Source organism: Podarcis muralis, chromosome 5, assembly GCF_964188315.1.
Source record: "Podarcis muralis chromosome 5, rPodMur119.hap1.1, whole genome shotgun sequence".
Taxonomy (NCBI): domain Eukaryota; kingdom Metazoa; phylum Chordata; class Lepidosauria; order Squamata; family Lacertidae; genus Podarcis; species Podarcis muralis.
Window position 1 is genome coordinate 147,399 of NC_135659.1, and position 20,220 is coordinate 167,618.

General features: G+C 45.2%; 1 long non-coding RNA gene across 1 annotated transcript; it reads left to right on the forward strand.

Moving 5' to 3' along the window:
• The first annotated feature begins 1,592 nt into the window (after positions 1-1,592).
• LOC144327722 (uncharacterized) lies at positions 1,593-16,573 on the forward strand. The gene is made up of 2 exons (XR_013392787.1): positions 1,593-2,189; positions 12,232-16,573. It is a non-coding gene; the product is annotated as an uncharacterized LOC144327722 (long non-coding RNA).
• Positions 16,574-20,220: the final 3,647 nt, after the last annotated feature.

Genomic DNA, 20,220 nt, shown 5'->3' on the forward strand with positions numbered 1-20,220 from the left:
GCAACATTAACCCAGAAATCGCAAAAAGTATGTAATGAGACCAAAATAACAAAACACGGTCTTTTCGCTTCCATATGCGTAGAAAGACGAATAAGCTTTGATTGGGCTTATATCAATTCGCATGGTGGTTTTTGGGTGTGCACCAGAGTAGCCCCCAACCAAAGCAAAAAGGAGTTTTGGGTTCCATCTACACAAAAAGATCATAAAACTATGTGCTTATTTCAAATTGGTGTTTTTGCAGTGTTTTTGCACATTAACCAAGAAATCGCAGTGAAACGTTTGTTATCAGCCCAATTCCTGCATAGCTGTTTTCGTTGTATCGCAATAGAAAGTGGACAAATCAGCTTTGATTTTTCTTAATTTATTTATTCACCCACAAATAGCAAAGCAAAGTGTAATAAGTCTAAACAAGGCAAAACAGGTTATTTTGGATTCCAACTACATAGAAAGAAGAATCTTGGATTTCGCTTATTTCAAGTTGTGTTCTTTGGTGTTAATGCAACATTAACCCAGAAATCGCAAAAGGTATGTAATGAGACCAAAATAACAAAATACCGTCTTTTCACTTCCATATCCGTGGAAAGAAGACGAATAAGCTATGATTGCGCTTATTTCAATTGGCATGGTGTTGTTTGGGTGTGCACCAGAATCGCCCCAAACAAAGCAAAAAGGAGTTTTGGGTTCCATCTACACAAAAAGATCATAAAACTATGTGCTTATTTCAAATTGGTGTTTTTGCAGTGTTTTTGCACATTCACCAAGAAATCGCAGTAAAACCTTTGTTATCAGCCCAATTCCTGCATAGCTGTTTTGGTTCTATTGCAATAGAAAGTGGACAAATCAGCTTTGATTTTTCTTTCTTTGTTCATTCACCCACAAATAGCAAAGCAAAGTGTAATAAGTCTAAACACGGCAAAACAGGTTATTTTGGATTCCAACTACATAGAAAGAAGAATCTTGGATTTCGCTTATTTCAAGTTGTGTTCTTTGGTGTGAATGCAACATTAACCCAGAAATCGCAAAAGGTATGTAATGAGACCAAGATAGCAAAACACCGTCTTTTCGCTTCCATATGCGTAGAAAGAAGACGAATAAGCTTTGATTTGGCTTATTTCAATTCGCATCGTGGTTTTTGGGTGTGCACCAGAATCGCCCCAAACAAAGCGAAAAGGAGTTTTGGGTTCCATGTACACAAAAAGATCATAAAACTATGTGCTTATTTCAAATTGGTGTTTTTGCACATTCACCAAGAATTCGCAGAGTGAAATGTTTGTTATCAGCCCATTTCATGCATCGGTGTTTTGGTTCCATCGCAATAGAAAGTGGACGAATCAGCTTTGATTTCTCTTTCTTTGTTCATTCACCCACAAATAGCAAAGCAAAGTGTAATAAGTCTAAACTAGGCAAAAGAGGTTGTTTTGCGTTCCAACTACATAGAAAGAAGAATCTTGGATTTCGCTTATTTCAAGTTGTGTTCTTTGGTGTGAATGCAACATTAACCCAGAAATCGCAAAAAAGTATGTAATGAGACCAAAATAGCAAAACACCGTTTTTTCGCTTCCATATGCGTAGAAAGAAGACGAATAAGCTTTGATTTGGCTTATTTCAATTCGCATCGTGGTTTTTGGGTGTGCACCAGAATCGCCCCAAACAAAGCAAAAAGGAGTTTTGGGTTCCATGTACACAAAAAGATCATAAAACTATGTGCTTATTTCAAATTGGTGTTTTTGCACATTCACCAAGAATTCGCAGAGTGAAATGTTTGTTATCAGCCCATTTCATGCATCGGTGTTTTGGTTCCATCGCAATAGAAAGTGGATGAATCAGCTTTGATTTTTCTTTTCTTTGTTCATTCACCCACAAATAGCAGGTAGCTTGATTCTGGACTGTGTCACTTCCATGGGTAGGCATGACATCATATTTTTTGAATGCTCTAACAAAATACCTCCCTTCCTGTGTAAGCATATATGAGATGCGCAGAACTCTATGCGCGCGCAGAGTCGCTCTCTCCTGCAAGCGAGAAGGCCGGCCCCCACCTTCGCGCGTGTTGCTGTTGTGGTCGCGCGTGAGGCAGGGGCCGCAAGCTGCAGTTCCTCGCCCACGAGAGGCTCCGTTTGGCTTCCGCAGCCCACCCGCACCATCCCTCCGCAAAGGGGCACGAGAGGAAGGCCACTGGGGGAGAAAGGCAGGTGAGGGCGGGGCGGGGGGCAGGGCTGCACCCTGGGGAGAGCGGGGTCGAGAGAGAGCGGCTGGGAGAAAGAGAGAGGGCCAGCCTGGCTCGGCACGTCTCTGCTGGCCCAGCGTCGCAGCGCCTCTTCCCCCCTTTCCCCTCCCCTTCCTGTCCTCTTGCCTCTCCTCCGCTGGCACCTCCTTCCGGTACTCCTGCCCTCGCCCAACATGGCGGCAGCACAGCCTCTTCCGCCCAGTTCCCTCTCCTTCCTGTCCTCTTGCCTCTCCTGTGGCACCTCCTTCCGGTACACCTGCCCTCGCCCAGCATGGCGGCAGCACAGCCCAAAATGGCGGCACTAGAAGAAAGCCACTGGGGGAGAAAGGCAGGTGAGGGCGGGGCGGGGGGCAGGGCTGCACCCTGGGGAGAGCGGGGTCGAGAGAGAGCGGCTGGGAGAAAGAGAGAGGGCCAGCCTGGCTCGGCACGTCTCTGCTGGCCCAGCGTCGCAGCGCCTCTTCCGCCCTTTCCCCTCCCTTTCCGCTCGTCTCTCCTCCGGTTGGAACCTCCTTCCGGTATCCCTGCCCTCGCCCATTTCCCTCCCCTTCCTGTCCTCTTGCCTCTCCTCCGGCGGCCCCTCCTTCCGATACCCCTGCCCGCGCCCAACATGGTGACAGCGCAGCCTCTTCAGCCCTTCCGAGCTAGGAGTGCAGAAAAAGGTGAAACTGCCATGAAAAGGAGGAGTGAGTGTGTGAGTGAGCGAGAGAGAGAGAGAGAGACAGGGAGCATCCTAGAATGGTAGAGAGGGAATGGTAGAGATGGAAGGGAACCCAAGGGTCATCTAGTCCAACCCTCTGTAAAGAAGCTCAGAGCTACAATTCCCAGGTCTTCTTTGGGAATTCTATGGGAATTGAGAGTTTCTAAATTCATGAGCATTCATGAGCATCCACTCATGTTTTTACCTTTTATTGAAAGTGGCCACAAGTGACTTGGGAAACGCAGCCAGATGGGTGGAGTATAAATAATATAATTATATTGCTCCTGCTGCTGTTCTTCTCTTACTCAAACCCAACCCTATCCCAAACCTTAACCTTAATGCTCACCCTAACTCAAACCTAACCCTCACCCTAGCGCTCACTAATATTAACTTAAACCCAACCCTATCCCGAACCTTAACCCTAACCCAAACTTAAGCCTAAACCTAAACCTAAGCCTAATTTAACCCTAAACCTAACCTTAACCCTAATTCTAATTTAAACCTAACTCTTAACTTAACCCTAACCCTGATTGTAATCATTACCCTAACCCTGGCCCTAACCCTAACTCAAACCCAACCCTAACCCTAATGGTGCAAGAAGTATCTGTGGTTTAGGGGGTAAGGGGTGTCCTACGGTTTAGGAGTTAGGGTCAGGTTGGGGGTAGGGTTTAGGGTTACGGTATAAGGTTAGGGTGGACTGGGACAAGGATGGTGCTGTGGTCTAAACCACAGGGCCTAGGGCTTGCCAATCAGAAGGTCCGTGGTTCATATCCCCACGACAGGGTGAGCTCCCATTGCTCGGTCCCTGCTCCTGCCAACCTAGCAGATTGAAAGCACGTCAAGTGCAAGTAGATAAATAGGTACCACTCCGGCAGGAAGGTAAATGGCATTTCCATGTGCTGCTCTGGTTCGCCAGAAGCGGCTTTGTCATGCTGTCCACATGACTCGGAAGCTGTCTGCAGACAAACGCTGGCTCCCTCAGCCAGTAAAGCGAGATGAGTGCCGCAACCCCAGAGTCAGGGGCCAGGGCCACAGCAAGGTCCTCCTATATGCTCAATTTGCAAACTAAATCAGGAACTCTGCATCTGCAGTTTGTGAAGGGATGAAGAAAAGAAACCTGCACAGAACTATGCAGTTAAGGTCAACTGTTATCTGGCCCTCAGTTGACTATTGGTATGGGATAGAGCATCCCATTCCGGTCACTGAATGGGCAAAGTGCTTTGATGGGCATATGATGGGCTGCTTTGTGTGGAGGGAATTGGAGCTTAGATTTGTCATGGAACCCTTATCAGGGAAGGTGGATCTGTGCCTTGAACTGGTTTGATTGAGTTTGGGATTTGACCAAATTTGGTATGTAGCTCTACTGCATACTGCTAGCTATATCTATATATTTGCACTTTATTATTATAATAAATGGGACGCAGGTGGCGCTGTGGGTAAAAGCCTCAGAGCCTAGGGCTTGCCGATCGAAAGGTCGGCAGTTCGAATCCCTGCGGCGGGGTGCGCTCCCGTCGTTCGGTCCCAGCGCCTGCCAACCTAGCAGTTCGAAAGCACCCCCGGGTGCAAGTAGATAAATAGGGACCGCTTACCAGCGGGAAGGTAAACGGCGTTTCCGTGTGCGGCTCTGGCTCACCAGAGCAGCGATGTCACGCTGGCCACGTGACCCGGAAGTGTCTCCGGACAGCGCTGGCCCCCGGCCTCTTGAGTGAGATGGGCGCACAACCCTAGAGTCTGGCAAGACTGGCCCGTACGGGCAGGGGTACCTTTACCTTTTTTACTATTATAATAAAGTATTATTATACTTGGAACATTATCCTTTTTTAAAATGAAAACATATTTTTATTAAGTTTTACATAACAAATTTAAATTCAGACATTAATCATCATTTAGGATTCCCTGAATCCTTCGACTCCCCTCCACCCTTCCATGGTTCCCATTATCAATCTCCCTCCCCAGCTGCTTCCCTTATTTTACCTCTTTTTTTAATATAAAAATAATCTTTCTACCATTTTTTTTGTACATTACAAGCATTTCTCAAATCCTGCTAAAGTTTTTAGTAGCTTATACAATATAATTTTTTCCTATTCTTTCTTAAATTTAGTCTCTTCCTGGTTTCTGATTTTCCCAGTCAATTTCCAATTTCGCCATATCAACCATTCATCTCTGCTCAGGACTTTATCTTCTTTGCAATAGTATCCACACTGCTGTCATCGCCTACATAAATAGTCATTTCTGCTCCTTTGGAATTTCTGCACCTAAAATACCTGGTGTTATGTATTGAAGTTCTCACCCTGGCCACCTGGAGTATCGTGTATAGTATATAGTATTCACACAGATCCACATCAGTTACTTTAGGCGGGAAACCCTGGGTTGTTGTTGCTACAATGTTGACAGCCGGCTGCCTATAAAAGCAGGCCGGCTGAGCTGTTTGCTATTCTGTTCTGTTCCAGCTTACAAATAAAGAGCTGCTTTGGAGAAATTGCTGTGTTGTCTGCTATGTCTACCCACTATTTAACACCTAATAAAAGACTCTGGATTTTTCGCAAACGTTACTTTAAACATTTTTTTCAATTTATTATAAATCATTTCTCAGAATGCTTTTGTCCACCACATTTCTTTCTCTTTGCATTTCCAACAAACATTTGAAGCAGTTCTAACCCTCCATAATTTTTCCCAAGATGAAAATTGGATATTATGCCCAATATCTTGTGCCAAATATATCATTACCGATTTAACTTTTTCATCTTTGGTATGCCACTTTAGCAACAATTTATACATTTTAGAAAGTAACCACATTATTTTCCATTAAAGATTTTTCAAACCTTGAAATTTCTTTACTGAATCCAATTTTCTTATCTATTTTAAACACATCATTTAATTGATATTGCAACCAGTCTGTTACTGTCTTATATCCTCAAAACTTTTTCAATTTCAATTGTTGCTCTACTTCCATAAGCAACTCTCTATAGGTTGCCCATTCATTTTTTGCATTAGTCTTTCTCAGGGATATCGCTTCCCTGGGGAAAGCCACCATGATGTCTTCTGCTCCAACAAGTTTTTATATTTTCCCCATAAATTGCTTTTTTTACCAAATGTTTCAAAAACCATTTATGCACTTTGGTCTTCTCATACCTTAGATGTGCATCTATCTGCTATCATGACCCTCATAGTCTAGAATATCTGTATTTTTAAAAAGTTATCCATTCCTATAGCCAGTAGGGACATGACACCTCATAATATAATTTCAAATTCGGCAGAGAGAAGCCACCTCTTTCTTTACTATCTGTTAATAGTTTGTATTTAATCTTTGGTTTCTTCCCCTGCCAGATGAATTTAGATACATCTTTTTGCCATTGTTTGAAGCTCCACTGACCACAGGTATTGTTTGAAATAAAAATAACATTCTTGGCAATACTGTTGTCAGGGCTGCCCCAGGTCCCAGCTCACAAGAGACCAACGCCAAGTCCAGTTTATATACAAAGATGTTTATTGCAGTGTATTGTACGCTCCACAGCCGAGGCGCGCAGCCCCACGTCTGTTATGCTTGGACCGCTGAAGTCCCCTCTGAGTCAGTCCCTCCTCTGCACCAGTTTAAGAGGCTTGTGCTGCTCCACCTCTTCCTTTCTTTCCTTTTCCGCAGGGTCTTCCTGCCCCCTGGGGTTTCGCCCCTCCTGGATTCCCCTGACGCGGAATCCCCAGACAGCTCTTCCCCCCTCCTGCGTGCTTTGGGACCTGGCTCCTCCTCCGGGCTCCCTGTTCTTCCGCGCGCCTCCACATTTGAACTTGGCGCGCGTTCGCAACCTCTAACCTTCCTCTTGACAGTTACACTACTCCCTGCACTACTCCCCTCCCTTTCCGGGACGATGTCTTGCTCCGATCTCCCCTCCCTCTCTGCTTTCGGACCTGCTTCCCCTGTCACTCTGGAATCTCCACCCCCTTCACTGCGCTCTGGCGGAGAAGCCGGTCCCGACTCCCAGCTCCCACTTTGGGTTCCCCCGCTGGTCCCCTGCTCCTGACGAGTCCCCCCTGTGACTCCCCTTGGCCTGACCACAGGCGCCCCCTTCTGGGAATCCTCCGATTCACTTGAAAGACTCATGGAATCCCTCAAGTCATTGTCATCCTCTTCCTCGCTGTCCTGGGATTCTTCCCCCTCGCTCTCCGTCTCCTCCCTCACCTGTGCCTCTGTCCCTGAACCCCTGACAACTGTACATTCATTTTCATAACTGAAATTCTTCCCCAAAGTGATAAATTCATCCTTCCCCAGACATCCGTAATTTCTTTATCTCTTTCCACGTTGTTACATACCTATTCTTAAAAATATTTATATTCTTGACTGTTAGCCATGCCTTCCCCTTTCCCCTCAATTATCAATTGTGTTGCTACTTGTAGCTCATTTTTATTTTGTTCTGTCATATTTTTCACCAGTAGGTTTGTTTTATTTTTATTTAACTTGAATCCTGCCACCTGTCCGACCTCAGATATTGTGTATATTTGGTATACTCGCCAACAGGTTTCCTACAAGGTCATCTGCAAATGATCTCCTTTTATTTGCTGTGCACCCATCTGTTATACCTTTTATTTCTTCATCAGATCTTTTGTTCCTTGCCAGGGTCTCTAATACAAATATACAATAAACAATAAAATAAACAGTAACTAAAATAAACAATAACAGTGACAGGGGTCAACCCTATCTTGTCCCTTTTGTAATTTTACATTATCCTGTGCCTCATTACATCAATACATCAAGCCCAAATAGGCTCACCACCCAAGCGGGGTGGGGGCGGGAAGTCAATCCTGGCTTTCAGAATGTAGTGATCAGACCATGGCACTTCCACAAGTGAGGACATGATCCTCACCAAAAATCATACTATACCCGCACCAAAAATCAAATCCAGCATGTGGTGAGAGCCCTAATATTGCCATGGAAGACACCAGGTCCAGAGCCTGTGAGGAGGGGGTGGCATCAGCATGGACATTGAAGTCCCCCAAAACCTCCAAGACCCAGCCTGCCACCACATCCAACAGGCCTGACAGGGTGGCTACTGGTGGTTGGTACACCAGCCAGACAGCCAAGCTCTCCTTTGTGCCCCACACTAGGCCAGCACATTCAATGCTGGAGATTGATGGTGATGGCAGAGCCCTGAAAGAGCAATCCTTCTGGATTAACAACGCTAACCCTCCCCCCCGACCCACAGTCCCCGATTGGTGGAGGATGGAGAAACCTGGTGGTGACATCTCATAAAAGGTGAATACTTCGCCTTCGTGCACCCAGGTCTCTGTCACACAAGCCAGGTCAACCCCCAGCGAGATAAGTCTCGCAAGGTGGCAGTTTTATTGCCTATGGACCTGGCATTGCACAGCACCAATGACGGAGGTGGATAATCCCTGCTCATGTCCCTTGGGATGGGGCGTAGCTTGGAAGGGGTTCGAGCATCATCGCATCTCAAAATCCTTCATAGATAATATTTACCCCCACTGCCGTACCTCCCTTGCCCTTTGACGGTGGCAATCCCAGACCCCACGCTAGCCTCCCCTGTAGAGGAATGATAACATAACATCCCTGGGCCAAGTCTCCCAAATTGAAAAGGTATGATATTGAGATGAAAAATCAGCAGGACAAACATCCCCAATAGGTAAAACCCATCCAGCCACACCCCAGGTAGCGAGGGGAGCCCCACACTGGTCCACTAACTGTCAATCCCTCTCTCCCTCATAAGGTAGCCAGGCTATTAACTCTTTCTGTGCCTTTGGGAGTATTAAAGAGGCATGTGCTGTAAAATGGAGGTCACTAGCCAGCAGAGAGCCGCTTCATGTTCAGAGACTCCGTCCGTCCTATCTCACCCTTTGGGTGAGTCATTCTTGTAAGTTTTAGGAGTATTAGGCAAAGGCCCGAGTATAGCCTGGGTGCTTGGTTTCAGCAATCTATCTGCGACATGAAGTTCTTTAGAAGTTGTTGCCATGAGAGTGTCAGAGTTGCCAGGTTCATCTTCTCCATCGCTATCGCTTGGGGAAAGATCAGGGAATTGCATAGTCGTCTTTCCTCGAGATGAAGGGCTATTGGGCATATAGTGTTCCGAGCTATAATGTCCTTATGTTTTGAATTGAGATTTTATGCTCAATTGAGATTTTATGCTCTTTATGCTCAATAATCTCCTCTTCAGTTCTTCTAATTCTTCTAATTCCAAACTCACGGGTTTATCTTCCTCCTTCGTGCAGGTATTGTTTCTTATTGGCGTTTGCTTTGGTTCTCTGCCGGGGACTGGCTGCCTCACTGTCTCATCCTTGAAAACCCTTATCAGGTAAAGAAGGTGAGACCGCCATAAAATGTTTTTCATCTCCATAAGTCGAGATGGAAGAGCTGGCAATCTAAAAGTCATAAATAGGTGTGTGATGTTTCTTATGCTGGGCAGGAAATGGAAATTTTTTAGATCTACTTTTTGGTAATGGCAGGTCACAAGCTGAGATAAGGACGTCATAATTAACCTGCGATTCATCCACTTGTACTCATTTTGATGAATCTCAAGCATTATCTGGTTCACTTGGAGGACCTGGCAAGGCTTTATTTCATCCATGACTTGTACTGATAGTTCGCTGGCATAGTTGTGTCTAATCCTCCTTTTAGCCCTTTGGGCATTTATAGAGGGAGGGCAATTATCCAAGTATTCCTCTATATTTCATTCAGTCTTTGAAGAACTAATTAGACCATAGTTTCTGCTGACATCATATAAATCTCTTGGTAAGGGTATATATCTGGAATCTGCTGGAAACAAGTTCCTCTATTTGTCTTGTTCTAAAGACATGGGTGGGTCAGCATTTGGGATGGGGGGGATCCCTCCTACTCCTGTTTTCTGGGTGAAATCATCTCCTTCCCTCCTTGAAAGGGGGGAGGGGTCGGATCATCTCCTTCCTTCTTAGAGTGGGGGAGGGTTCCCCCAGCAACATTACTCACAATTTGCTCTGTTTCCGAGCTAGGAATGAAGGTGTTGGCTTTCTGCCGCTTCTCTGCGTTGGAGGAATTGTGAGTCCCAATTACCGTATTTTTTGCTCTATAAGACTCACTTTTTCCCACCTAAAAAGTAAGGGGAAATGTGTGTGCGTCTTATGGAGCGAATGCAGGCTGCGCAGCTATCCCAGAAGCCAGAACAGCAAGAGGGATTGCTTCTTTCACGCACAGCGATCCCTCCTGCTGTTCTGGCTTCTGAGATTCAGAATATTTTTTTTCTTGTTTTCCTCCTCCAAAAACTTGTGGTCTGGTGCGTCTTACAGAGTGAAAAATATGATATGCTGTTTTGGCTCTTAATGCCTCGTTTTTTCCTTCTAGCAGGCATAATTAGCAGCGGGGTGAGCTCCCGTTGCTCGGTCCCTGCTCCTGCCAACCTAGCAGTTTGAAAGCATGTCAAAGTGCAAGTAAGATAAATAGGTACTGCTCCAGCGGGAAGGTAAATGGTGTTTCAGTGCGCTGCTCTAGTTTGCCAAATGTGGCTTAGTCATGCTGGCCACATGACCCGGAAGCTGTACGCCGGCTCCCTCGGCCAATAAAGCGAGAGGAGTGCGCAATCTCAGAGTCGGCCATGACTGGACCTTATGTTCAATGGATGAAAGCTGTGTGTTAGTTGCAAAGACTGCAGTCTACCTTCTTTAGTGTTCCTTCTTACGCTAAATCGAATTGAGCCATAAAACAGTAGATAATAAAACATTAAAACAGTAGATAATAAAACATTAAAACAATAAACCATTAGGCTAAAAGCAAAGAAAACAAAATGACAACTAAAAATATAAACATAGGGCCAGAAGATGGCTAAAACCTAATTAAAAGCTTAATTGAAGGCAGGAGGTTCTGGCTAGGCTGCTACCTCCGTCGCCATTTTGGCTCACAAATGTTTGTTTGCTGCTGCTGCTGTTTTTATTGTTGATGTTGCTGCTGTGCACGTGTCCTAGGGGTCCTAGGAGGCCATTTTGGATGAAGGCAGAGTGACCGGAAAGAGGCGCCACCAGAGGAGAGGCAAATGAAGACATGCCACCACCGCCATATTGGTTGAGGGCAGTTGGGCCTAGCCTGGCCATTTTGTGGCACTGGTCTCCCTTGTGAGGTGGGCGCCTCATCTCTTGAGGGGTCCCAGGAGACGTTAGGGGTCCCTGTGGAGAAGGAAGGGTGGAGCCCCCCCATCCCCTCAGGGAGGAGTTCCAACAGTGCCTTAGGGGCCTTGGCCTTTCTCTGGTTTGTTGTTGCTGCTGCTGCTGCTGTTATCATTATCCTCAGTATTATCCTTATTCTCCTCCTCCTTTTCTTCCTTGCAGCATTTCCCTGAGCGCTAAGCTCCTTCAGGAGCTGCCCAGGTAGACTGCCACTGGCACGGGAGGCTCCACCCGAGAGAAGAAGCGCCTAGGAGGCCAGGGTAGCCCCACAAGGTAGGCTTCTGTCCCCCTGGGCGCCTTTTGGGGTACAGGGGCCTCCGCCCTGCCAACCTTTGGCCCCCCTCACCCTGCCGGCTTGCAGATAAGGTGGGGGCGAAGGCCTGCTGGGTGCTGCTGTGAGGACGGCGCGCCTGAGGGGTGCCCTGCTGGGCTGGGGTGAGGGAGGGGGGGGCTGTGAATCCCATCCCTCTCTCTATGCTTTTTATTTCTCTCTCTTCCCTCTTTCATTTCCCAAAGAAGTCCTGGGAATTATAGCTCTGAGCTTCCTTTCAGTGGGTTGGACTAGATGCCTCTTGATGCCCCTTCCATGTCTCCCATGCTCCCTATCTCTCTCACTGTTACTCTCCTTTTAATGGCACTTCCCCCTTTTTTTTCCTAGCTGGGCCTCCATTTCTTAGCTGGGCCGCCTCCAGGAAGCCAAGTGCTGGCGCCTGCAACTTTGCCTGCGACTGCTGGGATTGCTCTGACAAGATCCATTGACACTAGTTTTGGCGTCACCAAAGGAATCAGGGAGATGTGCTTCAATTCCCCTCGCAGATAGTATTTAACCCATCACGGCATCTCTCAAAGCACCCTGGGAACTGTAGTTTCCTATGGGGGGAGAGAATATTCTGCACAACCTTTCCCAAGGGAACTCTGGGAGTTATAACTCTGAGAGGGTCTCTTTGGGAAACAGAACAAACTACAGTTCCCACGATGTTCCCCAAAGCACCATGGGAACTATTGCTTGCTCTGGGTGTTGAGGGTTGCGAATCCCTTGACAGATCTAGTTCCCAAGCCCATTTCTTTTTCTAGGGAACTCTGGGAACTGTAGCTCATGGGAGGAACATCACTTGGTGTCCTGAATTCTGGGAACTGTAGCTTGCTCAGGGCGCCTGATTCCTTCTCCTTCTAGGCTACCGGAATGGGCTGGAACCGCCAAGTGTCACCTTGGCCTGCGACTTTGAAGGCACCGCCTGCAGCTGGGAGGACGTAAGCATGTCTGGGTACTGGTGGTGCCCAGGGTGGGGCAGAGGCTGGGTGTGCGGCCCCGACTCCCCCTTCAACCACATTCTGGGCACCGACCAGGGTAAACTTGCTTCATTTGAAAGGCAGAGAAGCATTGCTTAGCAGTTAGAGCACCCCTTTGACCTGGCACCCCCCAACCAGGCTGGTACATGAGCACCTCGGAGCAGCGAACCAAGCCGCCTGACTCCGCTCTCTGACCATGAGTGACGCAGCCACAGCCTGTGAACTCCGCACCTGGTACAGTATGGCTGAGAAAGGTAAGCTTGGGGCACTGGTCGGAAAACCAACAGGAGCAGAGCCATGTACTTGGCCTTTTTCCCTGTGTGGAGGAAATGCCACCAGGCACAGTTGTCGTAATTCCGTACATTTCTAAGCTGCAGGACATATCGTGGTGCTATCATATAATTATTATTTATTGATTTCCAGACCACTGACCCGCCTGGTAGGGCCAGCATAATGAAATACCATTCTTATCATGAAATTTACTGATGCCCTGCTTCCCGTCCCCCTTTGGGATTCCTGGCAGCTGACTGATAAAAATGAGAGCAGTTGAGATGAGATGTCATTCTGCAATTCTCGCAGGGGTCAGGCTAGATGACCCCCGGGTCCCATCTCCTCTGTTTATATAACTATGGTTCCCACCTGCAGGGGCCAGGCTAGATGACGCCTGGTTCCTCACCCCTCCACCCTTCCTGTGCAGGACTCAACGGAAGCTTCCCTGTGGAGCTGAGCCACGGCAACCACATTGTCCCCTGTGGCGAAGCCCTGCCTCATCCTCAGGCACCTGGCGCCCCCTGCTGGCCTACACCGGAAGAGTCCACAGTGCTTTCCAGTTAGGTCTTGGGCTCCTCGCCCTCCCCGGCCGGCTCCTTATCTGGAGCATGTCAAGAGCGCAGGTGACCTTCTCCTCGGTGGCGAGTGTGGCACTGGACAACGTGTAGTTCATGAACTGTGGCCCCCAAAGTAAAGCTTTATTTTCCGCCTCCCCAAAACCTGACCAACCAGATAGATTGCTTGGAGGCAACTCATTAACCGTCCCAACATTTCCAAGTCCCTGGAGCTGCACCCCAGGCAAGCCGTGCCTGCCAAGCAGCTGCGTCGCCCCTGCCCGCACCGAGGACTGTGGCGACAGTGGAGATGAACGGGGTTGCGGTGACCGGTCAAGGGGGCATTCGAGGCCAGGGGAACATTGGCACCACCGGAAGGGAGGGGGTTACCAGGAAACCTCCCAACCAGGCCAAAGCATTTGAGGAGGGTGCAAAGTATGCTGGCTGAAATGGGGCTTACCCTGGGGAAAATCCTGAGCGGAAGTTGCAAGTTGGTGGCCACCACTGCCTCTTGTGGCAGGGAGTTCCATAATGTGCGCTTTGTAAAGAAGTACTTCCTTTCTTTGATGTGTCCTGAATCTTCCAGCGTCCAGCTCCATGAGTTCTACCATTATGAGAGGGAGAAAAACTTTCCTCCATCCACATTCTCCAGGCCATGTCTCATTGGCCTGGAGAAATCACATCTTTGCACAATTTAATGCACAAACAGTCAAAGAACAAATAGGAAATAGGAACAAATAGGAAAACTCCCCTGCGTTTGCTAAATAACCACATCCCTCATTTGTGTTGCTGGGATAAATTTATTTAACACTCTGACGAGCTCACCTGCCAAAACACAGGAGAATATCAACAATCCAGGACAGAAAATTTTACCCATAGTGTTTTGTTTTTCCAGAATCAGCTAAAACAGAAGGGAGAGGTCACCCGTTAACCTGTAAGGGAGCAAATATTCCTTTGAGAAGTTTCTCCCGAAATGGAAGGCACATGAGACTCTGTAATTCTCTTCTTTGGGAGGTGGGTGTCGTGCAAAGTGGCCTTGGTGAGCTGGATGCGAAGGAGGCACGTCCCAGGCCTTTGAACTGTAACAAGGACAACCTGGGAGGATCTCTCACCTACTGTGCCTGCACCTCCTCACTCTCTCAATCGCTCTGCTCCCAGCCGAGAACAAAGACCAACCTCTCTTGTGGGGTTAATGTTACATATGGTGTTCCCATTATTTAGGGACTGGTGATTCGCTTCATCATTAGGGTCCAGACTGAGGTTCCCAGGGTGGCACGTGGACTCCATGGCACCCTCTTAGCACTCACCAAGGCCCCCTCTTAAAAAAGTTTCCCCAAAATCTGTTAGTTTTTACAGTGCTACAAGACCATTTGTTTTGGCAGTTGAGGGATTATTTATTTATTTATTTATTTATATTGCCCTTTATTTTACATCACTGTAAATTATTAAATAATAAAAAATAGTGTTTGTTATTTAAATCAATCCATATAGCTCATTGGGCAGAGCACAAGACTCTTAATCTCAGGGCCATCCTTTGAGCCCCATGTTCCCAGAGTTCCCTGGCAAGAAGGGAACCCTACCCCTAACAAAATCCTAACCCTAACCCAGGGGTTGGCAAGGCCATGGGCCAGATCACTCCCACAGAAATCGCATCTGTGTGTGTCTGCGGCTCTGGAAATTGCTTCTGCGCATGCCCAGACGCCGAAAATCACTGTGACAGCTCAGTCTGTAGAGCAGGAGACTTTCCATCTCAAAGACCTGGGTTTGAGGGGCAAAAAGATTCTTCCCTTGCAGAGGGTTGGACTACAAAAAGACCTTTGCTTTCCTGCTCTCTCCCAAACTGGGAAACTCCCAATGGAAAGTGCTCTGACCTTTCTCTTTTTCTTCATAGGGGTTTTCACACCGTACAGTATCTGCTCTCTGACCGGGCTTGGTTTAAAAGCCTCCAAATATTCCTTGGATCGAGCAGTGCTAATATTTGCTCTGCTAATCTTTCCACCAAACTGGCCAGCTTCTGGATTAAACACTGGATGAAATGCAGATTACGTTCTGTATTTAAAACAAATGTCAAATCAATAAAAATTTTTCAGGAGAAATGCTAAAAATATAATTGAGAAGAGACAATTTAAGGAAAATTCACCAGAAAGTATTCCTCTTTGTTGCGGTTAGTGGCTGTGGACATGGCATAACATTACAGTACATGACTCCACCCCCCAAGAATCATGGGAACTGTAGTTTGCCCCTAAACTATAAGTCTCAGCACAACACATGACTGGCTTATCATAGAGACCACTGCATGCAAAAACTTGTGGTGCTAGAAGATCTTGCGCCTTATATTTACCCTGGGATCCCAACCACCCCTGCCCAGGACACCAGAGTCAACTCTACGGCTGCAAATATAACATTTGAAGTGTTTAAGGTGCATTATACAAATGTGACACTAGATGGCAATTGTGAGGTTATGGCAAATTCAATATATTCTTCAAAACACCTTTTTTTTTTTAAAGTGTTTACATTTTTTAGATTCCACCACTCACACAGGTTCAACGGAGTTGCTGTCCATCTGAAGATCATAAGGCCTTTTGTGCCTATATCAATCCCTCAGTTGGTAAAATCAAAGAAGTACAAAATAGTTTACAACTCTCTCTCTCTCTCTCTCTCTCTCTCTCTCTCTCTCTCTATATATATATATATATATATAAATGTTGGAAACAAGCCTCCTTCTTCGGGAGAAGCTGGCAACTCTCCCAGGCTCCCGGCTTGGTGTCCGGTGACCTCCCTGGCTGCAATCCCCGCAGGATCCAGGCTAGGTCTCAATAGGCGACACTTCCCAGCGTGGGAAATGCACACCCCCTCCCTCCTGCTTCCCTGGCAGGGAAAAGAGATAGTCAGAAACGTCTGTTTACATCCTTTATTTCTGACTTTGCAGCACTACAGAAAACATGTCCGTTCACTTCAAAATCCAGCAAACGAGAGAGAGACTTCCTGTACATACGCAAGAGGAAGGTCTCATATTACACTCTTCACAAAGACTTTTCCAGCCTGTGAACTTCCGGGAAGCTTCTTTCCCACAGCTAGCCATATCACATGATGTCAACAAACTGGCTGTCTGCAACTGCGATAAGCTCATATTGTAACAATAAATTCCAACACACTGAGGAGCCTTTGCTGGAAGGCTGCGGGGCTATGCACTTACCTGGGAATCAAACTCACTGAACTTCAAAGAACTTCTGAGAGAATATGTATAGGATTGCACTATAAAGGCCTAAAATTTTGACCAAGACTCATGGGTTTGAGTCCCATGTTGCGTGAAAGATTCCTGCATGACCCTTGGGGTCCCTTCCAACTCTACAATTAGCGAAGTATACATCAATATAAAATAAAAATGTGCTTTTAATGAAAGGGCTTCTGCTGTGCTGTTTTTATTGCCATTATTTGGTTTTACAAGATTTTTATATGTATACACACACAGTTTTAATTCTATCAGTGTTTAATTGCTTTTTAATTGTAGATCCCCCACCCAGGTTTTAGCTTGTCTTCTTTTCATCCGTAAACTGCCTTGGGTCCCCATCAGGGGAAAAGGCAGGGTACAAATAAATATATAATAATTATAATAATAATTTCAAACTGGGCATTTTTTGTTTTCAATGCTGGCAAGAGAGAAAGGCCACCCATAACTTAGAGTGCAGAGGTGAAACAAGCATATGATCCCCCAATGAGGGGTGTCATAGAAATTTAATAAAATTAGTTTAATCAATGTAATAATAACATTGCCTTGACCTGCTTGGCTGAAAAATCTTGCATGGCTTCTGGAAAACCCAGTGGAGGCTGTAGCTGAACTGGGGGGGGGGGGGGCACATGCAAACACCTGGCCCATTGTCCCAGGCCTCCTTGCCACTGACATCCTTTCACCCATAATGCTGTGACCTCCAGGTGCTTGGGTCCCTTAGAAACACTGGTGAGGTGAGCTTTCATTTTCTTTTCCCACTGAGGATTGGAAAGAGTTGAAAGATTAGAAATATTTGAAAAAGATGGAGAAGAAGATCCGATACGACCATTAAAGCTAGCTGCCTCTGGTTGCTAACTTTTATTTTGGCAGATTATTATCAAATGGCCCTGGCTTCTTTTTTTAAAGTTTACAAAATAATAATAATAATAATAATAATAATAATAATAATAATCAGATGATGGGCTTATTTCCAATTGTTGTTTTGGGGGATAGAATGCACATTCACCCAAAAACCGCATAGTTAAATGTTTGTTATCAGCCCAAATCAAGCATAGGTGTTTTGGTTCCATCTCAATAGAAAGAGGACGAACAAGCTTTAATTGTGCTATCGGTGTTCATTCACCCACAAATAGCAAAGCAAAGTGTAATAAGTCTAAACTAGGCAAAAGAGGTTGCTTTGCGTTCCAACTACATAGAAAGAAGAATCTTGGATTTCGCTTATTTCAAGTTGTGTTCTTTGGTGTTTATGCAACATTAACCCAGAAATCGCAAAAGGTATGTAATGAGACCAAAATAACAAAACACCCTCTTTTCACTTTCATATGCGTAGAAAGAAGACGAATAAGGTTTGATTTCAATTCGCATGGTGTTTTTTCGGTGTGCACCAGAATCGCCCCAAACAAAGCAAAAAGCAGTCTTGGGTTCCATCTACACAAAAAGATCATAAAACTATGTGCTTATTTCAAATTGGTGTTTTTGCAGTGTTTTTGCACATTCACCAAGAAATCGCAGAGTGAAACGTTTGTTATCAGCCCAATTCCTGCATAGCTGTTTTGGTTCTATCGCAATAGAAAGTGGACAAATCAGCTTTGATTTTTCTTTCTTTGTTCATTCACCCACAAATAGCAAAACAAAGTGTAATAAGTCTAAACACGGCAAAACAGGTTATTTTGGATTCCAACTACATAGAAAGAAGAATCTTGGATTTCGCTTATTTCAAGTTGTGTTCTTTGGTGTTAATGCAACATTAACCCAGAAATCGCAAAAGGTATGTAATGAGACCAAAATAACAAAACACCGTCTTTTCGCTTCCATATGCGTTGAAAGAAGACGAATAAGCTTTAATTGGGCTTATTTCAATTGGCATGGTGTTGTTTGGGTGTGCACCAGAATCACCCCCAACCAAAGCAAAAAGGCGTTTTGGGTTCCATCTGCATAAAAGTAGATGTTATTGGGGTTATTTCAAATTGGTGTTTTTGGGGTTAGAATGCACATTCACGCAGAAATCGCAGACTGAAATGTTTGTTATCAGCCCAATTCATGCATCGGTGTTTTGGTTCCATCGCAATAGAAGGTGGATGAATCAGCTTTGATTTTTCTTTCTTTGTTCATTCACCAACAAATAGCAAAGCAAAGTGTAATAAGTCTAAACTACGCAAAAGAGGTTGTTTTGTGTTCCAAGTACGTAGAAAGAAGAACTTTGGATTTCGGTTATTTCAAGTTGTGTTCTTTGGTGTTAATGCAACATTAGCCCAGAAATCGCAAAAAGTATGTAATGAGACCAAAATAGCAAAACACCGTCTTTTCGCTTCCATATGCGTTGAAAGAAGACGAATAAGCTTTGATTGGGCTTATTTCAATTGGCATGGTGTTGTTTGGGTGTGCACCAGAATCACCCCCAAATCACCCCCAAAAAGGCGTTTTGGGTTCCATCTGCATAATAGTAGATATTAAAGCTCTGATTGGGGTTATTTCAAATTGGTGTTTTAGGGGTTAGAATGCACATTCACCCAGAAATCGCAGACTGAAATGTTTGTTATCAGCCCAATTCATGCATAGGTGTTTTGTTTCCATCGCAATAGAAAGTGGACGAATCAGCTTTGATTTTTCTTTCTTTGCTCATTCACCCACAAATAGCAAAGTGTAATAAGTCTAAAGTATGCAAAAGAGGTTGTTTTGCGTTCCAAGTACGTAGAAAGAAGAATTTTGGATTTCGCGTATTCCAAGTTGTGTTCTTTGGTATTAATGCAACATTAACCCAGAAATCGCAAAAAGTATGTAATAAGACCAAAATAACAAAACACGGTCTTTTCGCTTCCATATGCGTAGAAAGACGAATAAGCTTTGATTGGGCTTATTTCAATTCGCATGGTGGTTTTTGGGTGTGCACCAGAGTAGCCCCCAACCAAAGCAAAAAGGAGTTTTGGGTTCCATCTACACAAAAAGAAGATCATAAAACTATGTGCTTATTTCAAATTGGTGTTTTGGCGGTGTTTTTGCACATTCACCCAGAAATCGCAGACTGAAATGTTTGTTATCAGCCCAATTCCTGCATAGCTGTTTTGGTTCTATCGCAATAGAAAGTGGACAAATCAGCTTTGATTTTTCTTTCTTTGTTCATTCACCCACAAATAGCAAAACAAAGTGTAATAAGTCTAAACACGGCAAAACAGGTTATTTTGGATTCCAACTACATAGAAAGAAGAATCTTGGATTTCGCTTATTTCAAGTTGTGTTCTTTGGTGTTAATGCAACATTAACCCAGAAATCGCAAAAGGTATGTAATGAGACCAAAATAACAAAACACCGTCTTTTCACTTCCATATGCGTGGAAAGAAGACGAATAAGCTTTGATTGGGCTTATTTCAATTGGAATGGTGTTCTTTGGGTGTGCACCAGAATCACCCCCAACCAAAGCAAAAAGGCGTTTTGGGTTCCATCTGCATAAAAGTAGATGTTAAAGCTCTGATTGGGGTTATTTCAAATTGGTGTTTTTGGGGTTAGAATGCACATTCACCCAGAAATCGCAGACTGAAATGTTTGTTATCATTCCAATTCATGCATCGGTGTTTTGGTTCCATCGCAATAGAAGGTGGATGAATCAGCTTTGATTTTTCTTTCTTTGTTCATTCACCAACAAATAGCAAAGCAAAGTGTAATAAGTCTAAACTACGCAAAAGAGGTTGTTTTGTGTTCCAAGTACGTAGAAAGAACTTTGGATTTCGGTTATTTCAAGTTGTGTTCTTTGGTGTTATTGCAACATTAGCCCAGAAATCGCAAAAAGTATGTAATGAGACCAAAATAGCAAAACACCGTCTTT